This window comes from Tenrec ecaudatus, chromosome 7 (assembly GCF_050624435.1).
Source record: "Tenrec ecaudatus isolate mTenEca1 chromosome 7, mTenEca1.hap1, whole genome shotgun sequence".
Classification (NCBI taxonomy): Eukaryota; Metazoa; Chordata; class Mammalia; order Afrosoricida; family Tenrecidae; genus Tenrec; species Tenrec ecaudatus.
Window position 1 is genome coordinate 128275456 of NC_134536.1, and position 8082 is coordinate 128283537.

The 8082-nt window shown below is 51.8% G+C and overlaps 1 pseudogene; it reads left to right on the forward strand.

The window, feature by feature from the left end:
- Nucleotides 1–6900: 6900 nt before the first annotated feature.
- LOC142452936 (sorcin pseudogene) lies at nucleotides 6901–7456 on the forward strand (annotated as a pseudogene).
- The last annotated feature ends 626 nt before the right edge of the window (nucleotides 7457–8082 follow it).

Sequence of the window (8082 nt, forward strand, 5' to 3'; positions counted from 1 at the left end):
CTACTTGGGCCCTTGGTATCAGCTCCTCCTTTGGGATGTTTTCTTAATGTACAATTACTCTTTATATAAATTTCTCTATTACATACATATGAGTGTTCTGGGTTTGTTTCTCTAGTCTACCTGGACTAACCCACCCGCCAACTAATTTGCTTACTATGTAGATCAGAACCGATTGCTACCTGAGCACTCATCCCAAGAACTGGCTCTGTAGCGTCTTCTCTCGAAGTGGAAGACCTTGGGCGAGGTGCTGTTGCTGCTGCTGCTGAATGCCTTCCTCTGCTGGGACTCCGTCGGACCTATCCTGCTGCCGGCCCTCGGACTTTCAATGACTGGCCTCTCAGAAGTGGACAGCCTCTTCCTTCTGTTCTTAGTCTGCAAGCTCCACCACGGGTGACCCTGCTGGCCATTGAAACACCAGTAACAGAGCCTCCAGCATCATGGCACAGAGCCTCAAGCCACCGCCTTACAATGCACTGAGATGAGAGGCGCCCCCACCCCAGGAACTCCTATTTCTCCAACCCCGGTGTCTCACGACCATGACCCACAGCTTGCCCAGGTGTAACCTGCTCCTTTCTGCCTCATTGCCTGTGTCTGTGCCGTCCCCTCTACCTAGCAAGCCTCTCCCAGCTTTCTCCACAGTGAACACCTACTGATTTCCCCCTACAGGACACAAACGGAATGATTGCTTTCCTTCATTATCCAAGGGATGCGTACTCCTCATGGAAATTTCACCTAGCAAAACAGGCTGCACTAGACACAGAAGATGCCTCCTCTCCCCATCCGTGTGAGGCCCCATTGACCAGAGAAACAAATCCACGGCACTCAGATGCTCAGGTATAGGAAGCAGCTTCATGTCAAGAAGGACATAGTTACATATCAGGAAAGCACCCCAGTCAAGTCCACTCAGGTCCGTAAGTCCAGTACCAGTCCATGAGTCCCTCTTCAGACTCCCGCAGCCACATGCTATGAAGCACAGAGTGCAGGCCGGCAGGGGCATAGGCCTGTGGATCCCAAAGGCGGTGGACACACGGGGGGGGGGGGGGGGAGGCGCCTGCAACTCTCAGGGTGGCCCCCACAGCCCCAGCAAAAAGGAATGGGCAGAGTGAGGGGGAGGATCCCAGGGTTCGCCTCACAGAAGGCCACACCCCCAAGCACAAAGCTGTGACCTGATTGACAGGTAGGATTCCACCCTGACACCTTTATACATCATGGTTGGCAGGAAATGGCCTCCCTCCCACACCATCGTTTCAGCAACTGGAAATAGCTACTGTTTAAAGTCTGATGGACCGGACCGTGAGGATTTTTCTACAGAGGCTGTGATTCTTAGCCGCTGTGAGATCATCCTAATTCCGGATGACCGTATGTACAAATGAATGAGGCTGTGTCCGTGCCTGCATCGTCTGCATCTGCATCTGCCCAGCATGTGTGAGTTCATCGCTGGACCTGCTGGGCTAACTCATCTCACCAGCGGGTCCCCCTGACTCTTGCTGGCCCTCTGCTTCACCAAGCATGATGTCCTTGTCCACCAATAGATGCCCCCTGATGACTTGCCCCAGGCGAGTGAGCAGACAACACTCTGTTATGATCTGCATGATTTTCCTTGGTTAATTTTTCGTAATGAATTTTTTTGTTAATTACGTGGGCACCTTCTCATTTCAGACTATTGCCTCTGCGTTCAATAGTTCATACCACTTATCAGCCTCCACCCTCGTCTTCTTTCTCCCCTGCCAATCTCTCTTCTTTCTCTGATGGCCCTCCTTTCTCCTTTACACCCAAGTCCATAGAGAACAATCCGCAGAAACTCATGTATAAGAGGGAGTTTTATATAAAGGTTAAGTGCACATCAAAAAAAATCCCAACCCAGTGCTGCCCAAGCCCACAAGTCCAACATTAACCCATATGTCCAACACCAATCCACAAAGTCCTCCTCCATCTCACAAAACACACACTATGATGCCGGCTACAGGAGGAAAGCCGAGTCAGTGAACGTGTAAACATCTCAGCACTGGCAGGGGTCTCCACACAGCTGCTCCAGCACCCAGGGCTACATCAGGGTAGGTTCATGTGGCTTCTCCTCAGGGATCTCTTGCAGGAAGTAAGTCTTGCCAGCTGAAGCAGGGAACTGGCTAAGGCAGCTGCACCCTGGTCAGACCATCAAAAAGCAAGAGACCCAAGAACTCGAAAGGCGAGGCTCACGGAGCCAATTATCTCTCCGCCCTTCAATTAACCCCACATGTGTTTATTGGCCAGGTTGGGGCAATAAACTAAATCACCTGTTAACCTCTGGTGCATTGCAAGAAACAGAGATAACCCCTCCGGGGAACATACACCTGCCTGCTGCCTTCAAATGGATCCCAACTCGCAGTGACCACACATAGGGTTTTCCAGGGCTGTAATTCTTGAAACTTCCTTATTTCATCTCTGATCTGGATCAGTACCAACTCCTTTTGCATTAGAGAGTTATTCATCCTCCAAGTGTTTGCCCTTGTTTTCTTCACCATCCTTCTGTTGATTTCCAGCCTTATGCCACAGTGCTTGGAGAGAAGGGCTGTAATTCTTTACGGGATCAGAGTAGCCTCCTCTTCCTCCCAAGAAGAGGCTGATGGGGTTTGAACTCCCCACTCTGTAGTTTAGAAGCCCAATGCTTACCCCACACTGCCACCAGGGCTCCTCGTGGGTTCATTCATTTTGTTAGATCATCAGCCCTTTCTTTCCCAGCTGTCTTCGTCGGTTCCATCATGGCGCATCCTACCCTGCTGGTGCTTGAAATACTGACAGCATGGCCTTCGGCATCACGTCCTCTGCAAACTGACAGCTGGTTGGTCGTCTCTATGCATAGGTGTGCTGTTGTCGTTGTTGTTAAGTGCTGTCAAGTTGGCTCCAACTCATAGCGACCTGGGAACGGCCAGGTCCTGGCTGGCTCACAATTGCTGCTGCTGCAGTCCATTGCGCCAGCCCTTGTGTCCGTCCTTCTTGTCGATGGCCTTTCTCTTTTTCGCTGCTCCTCTACCTTACCAAGCAGGATGTCCTGCTCCAGGGACTGCTCTCTCCTGCCAACAACTCCAAAGTAAGTGAGATGAAGTCACACCATCCTCGCTGCTAAGGAGCAGGCTGGGTGTGCTTCTTCCAAGACATCTTGGACTGCTCTTCTGGCAGTCCGTGAGACTGTCCACCTTCTTCTCCAGCACCACCATCCAAATGCACCCGTTCTTCTTCGGTCTTCTTCATTCAATGTCCAACTTTCATATGCATCAGAAGCCACTGAAAACACTATGGGTTGGATCAGGTGAACGTCAGCCATATATACACCTGTAACTCTATGCAAGAGGACTATGCCAGGCTGGGTTCTCTAGAAAATCCAACCAGTGATATTTAGATGTGTGTGTGTGTGTGTGTGTGTGTGTGTGTGTGTGTAGAAAGAAATTTACATCAAGAAATGGCTCCCGCCGTTGTAGAAACAGGAAAGTCCAGTCTGGCTCGAGTTCATGGATCAAATGGTAAACTGGAAGCTTCTCCTGTCCCGTGTCGCTGTGGGTGCTGACAAACAAAGAAGCTGGGAGACGAAACAGAAATACCACAGGCTGGTGGATACACAGTCAAATGAACCCCTGGTCGACAGTCCTGTGATGGCTCCTGGGATCAGCAGGCAACAGGGCAGGATTCAGACCCAGCAGGCGTGAAACGCATTTCCCACAGAGTCTGCTGAAGAAGGAGCAGGGCACGGCCCCAGAAGTCTTCCTTCCAATTAGGCCAAAAAAGGCAACCCACCACCACAAGTGCTGGCTGCTTACGGAGTCAATTGCATTAGGCTACATCCCATCGTGAAGTTTATTACATTGCAGTAGGTCTTATCAGGGGGCATTACTGCCAAACTACTAAAAACCCCACCACAGCCAAGTTGACACAAAACTTATCACAGGGGCTTTAAGGGGTTCATGGGGAAAATGGAATCAAAAGATACCGGAAGTTTTCCACAAACCTTTTGAAGCCCACTCATATATGTATAAATATGTATATATTTATTTACAAAAATGAGATCGTTCATGCTGTTCGGTAATCTACATCTCACCCTTCACGAACTGTTTTGGGCCCCTTTTGTTCTGAGTAAGTCTCGTTTGGCACACTCGTTTTCTGTGGCTCAGCACTGGGTTCCAATGCAAATGTTTACTGTCCTGGAGGGGGTTTTGGTTCTCCCATCCCCTGCCCCTCCAGGGCCCCTTGTCACAAGGCCTCCCTGCACCTTGGACCTCTTCCTGTGCTTCTTCGCAAGCTTTCCCACTGTGAAGCCATTCCTTCTTTGCAAGTTGGTCTCCGTGCTTGGGAGGCTGAGGCTATGCAGATCCATCCGGTTGGGGCTTGCCCTCCAGGAGCTCAAAATGTCATTGATATTCACTCCCTTACCTAAAGGGTTGGCAGTTCAAGCCCACCCAGCTGCTCAGAGGCACACACCCTTGGCGATCTGCTCTCGTAAAGAACACAGGCTGGCGAACCCTCTGGGGAAGCTCATCGAAATCCACGTGATGGAAACTTACAACAGCCCTGACTCACCTATTCATCTCCCACCTACTGGAAGGCTTCTCCGGCCCTCCTCTGCTCCATCTCCCCTGCCTTTGGACACAAAGAAATTACTCACGGAGTGTTCTCTCTCTCTTCCAGTTCCCATGCTTTCCCCCGTACCCACCCACTCCGGACCCACACACAATCACGCAGAGAACCCAGACTGAGGTCCAGAAAGAAGCGAGTCTCCCCCACATCTCCCGTGGCCAAAGACCTTCCACTGGGGCCCGGACCTTGGAGGAAGAGGGCCACAGCCACAGGGCCCTGCACACGCTTCCGTCCATTCAGTCATTTCTCGGTCAACAAGTCAAGTGCCAGGGCCAAGTTGGTGCTGGACAGTGTGGGTAACAGAGGACACACACACACAGGGAGGCCCCTTCCTCCCATGGGTCATGGGTTCATTCGTCCCCCGAATGTTGCTGAGCATCTACTGTGTCCAGGCACGTGATTTAAGACTTGGGGACTATGGATGGGAACGATGAAGTCCCTGCCCTCATGGACCTTGGTGTCTACACAGAGAGGGTGACAATGGACAACCAAGCACACAAATAGCTAGAGAGCTGTTTGGGTGGCCAAGGCGCTGACCCCCATAAAATAAATGGAGTGATGTGAGGGGGCCTGAGGGCCCGAGGTCAGATGACAGGAGCGATTTGAATTTGAAGAAGGCATGTCCCTTCCCTCCCACACAGATTCCTCACGGAGAACAGTCGCGCCTCCTTCTGCTGGACGGACGAAAGGAGTTGCTGGAACTTTACACAAACACGGCAGCTGTTCTGCAGGTTTCGCAAACCTGGAGCCCCCTCACGCAGTCGGTTCCTGTGTGTGTCATGTGAATGACCGCGGTGCAGCGGAAGCAGGGCCTCTTCTGGAAGCCTGGCACACAGGAAGCCGTACGCAGACATGAGACAACGTGTTTCTTCTGTTGGCCGTCGAGTCGCTATGGGTTGGAACTGACTCAGTCCCACCCACCGGCAACCAAGACTGGAGTTTCTGCCCCGCCCGGTCATTCTGAAAGAGAAAACACCGAGCCCTCTGTGCCATGGAGGAAACCCTGCAGGGCAGGCCGCTCGGCTCTGCCAGCTTACTGCGTCTGAATAGACTCAGCAGCACACGCCGGAGCAACATTCAGACTTGGCTGCTCACGGAAAGGTTGGGGTCTGAGCTTTCCCAGAAGCACCCCGCAGGAAGGGGAGCCTGGTGATTCACTTCCCACAGATGGCAGTCGTTGAAAACCCTGCGGAGCGCACACCGTTGTTCCCGGAGCCACAGGGAGTCCCCGTGAATCACAGTGGCCTCCGTGACAAGGAGTTTCAAAGCGCCATTGGGACATCATCACGCCCACAAGCAGTCCTTGTTCATTGTAGCCATAGCCACAACAGCCCAAGGGTGGCAACCACCCGAGTTTCCATCAGCAGGTGCACGGATGCACACCCCAAACCCAGTCATGCGCCAAAACCCCTCGCTGTCATCAGGGCCATTCTGACCCATGGCCACCAGGTGCGTCCAGGAGGACGCCATCCACGGGGCCGCCTGTCTTGCACCGTGCCGCTGGATGGATACAGGCAGCCAACCTTGGCTTTGTAGCCACGTCACTGTGTCGTACCAGGAAATATGATTCAGCCGTAAAGAGGCATGGGGGTCCTGAGCATGCTGCAACATGGATAGTCCTGGAAAGAGTGTCAGGTGAAATAAATCAGGCACAAAAAGACAGTATCGTATGATCGCTTACACAAACTAGCTCGCTGCCACTGAGTCCATTCTGACTCATGGAGAGCCGAGAGAACTGTGCCTACTGATCTCCATGGCCGTATGCAATCTTGGCAGGAGTAGAGAGCCTTTCTTTCTCCCACAAGAAACACCTGGAAGAGACAAGTACATAGAGACAAAAATAAAGTCATGATCACCAGCGGCTGAGGGAAAGAGGGGAAATGGGGTGGGAGAGACCACGGGACCATGGTTTTGGAGGACATCAAGTTCAATCGGATAGCACAGTCCACAAGGGCGATGCACTGCATCCTCCCTGGGTATTGACAGAGGTCTGCAAAGCTCATTGGTCTCTGTGTCAGGAAGAAAGAGGGTGAAAACACTGAAAGGCAGGTGTAAACAATCAGTCCAATGGACTAACGGACCAGACAAACATCAGTCTCCCTGACCCTGAGACCAGGAGAGCTAGATGGTGCCTGGCTACAGCTGTCAACTGCTCTGAAAGGGATCCCATTAGGAGGTCCTAGATGGGAGTGGGAAATGTAGAACAGAACTCAAAATCATTCATTAAAAGATGAGGCTTAGGCGGCAGCGGAGCCAGCGGGGCACGGCGAGGGCGGCGGCGGCAGCGTAGGCACCATGTCATACCCCGGGAACCCAGGCGGCGGAGGAGCGGGCTGCGGCTTCTACCCAGGCAGGTACGGAGGGGCCCGCGTTTCCCGGACAAACTCAGGACCCGCTCTACAGCTACTTTGCTTCCGTCTCCAGACAGGATGGGCAAATCGATGCAGACGAGTTGCAGAGATGTCTCACCCAGTCGGGCATTGTCGGCGGCTACAAACCTTTTAACCTGGAGACATGTCGGCTGATGGTTTCTCTGCTGGATAGAGACATGTCTGGCACAATGGCTTTCACTGAGTTTAAAGAACTCTGGGCTGTACTGAACGGCTGGAGATAGCACTTCATCAACTTTGACTGCGATCAAAGTGGCACCGTGGACCCTCAGGAATTGCAGAAGGCTCTGACGACGATGGGATTCAGGTTGAGTCCCCAGGCTGTGAACTCAATTGCAAAAAGGTACTGCTGCGTCAAACTCAGGGCGCTCACAGACAGCTCTCGAAGACGGAACACTGGCCAGCAAGGTGTTGTGAACTTCCCATACGATGACTTCATTGAGTGTGTCATGAGTGTCTAAATCAAGAGGAGCTGCATGGCCACTCTCGACATTCCTCCTGGGCTCTCCTGTCGTCCTCCCCAGCCGTGTGTACACTTAGGTCGCCATGTATCCGCAACAGCTTGTAAAAGTTTACTTTATGTACAGCTTCAGTTCTGTGTGTAGTTTTGATGATAAATTCTTTGGAATTTAAATAATCCACACAAAAAAAGATGAGGCTTATTCATCTCATAGATACTGGTGGAACCCCGTCCTCACGCCTCCCCCCCCCCAAAAAAAAAACAACCAACTATAACCCTTAGTCACCCTTCAGGTCTGGAAAGAACTCATGCCCATGGCTCTGTTCTTAGACAACCAATAGACAGGTCTTCAAGGAAAACAGTAACATTAGTGAGGTACGAGCCCCTTAGAATGAGCCATCATTTGAGGTCAAGCAGGTGACCTTGACACAAGGACACAGTTCAGAAGGGTTAGGAGAGGAGGACTGACCAGGAGAAATACAGGGAGGACGTGGATAAGTGATAGACACTGTGGGGACTGTAGTCGACGGCACGAAACACAATATGTACGATTGTCAGATGGAAAACAAACCGGCTCTGTAAACCTATATTCAACAAGCAATTACAAAAAATAGTGTATATCTTTTG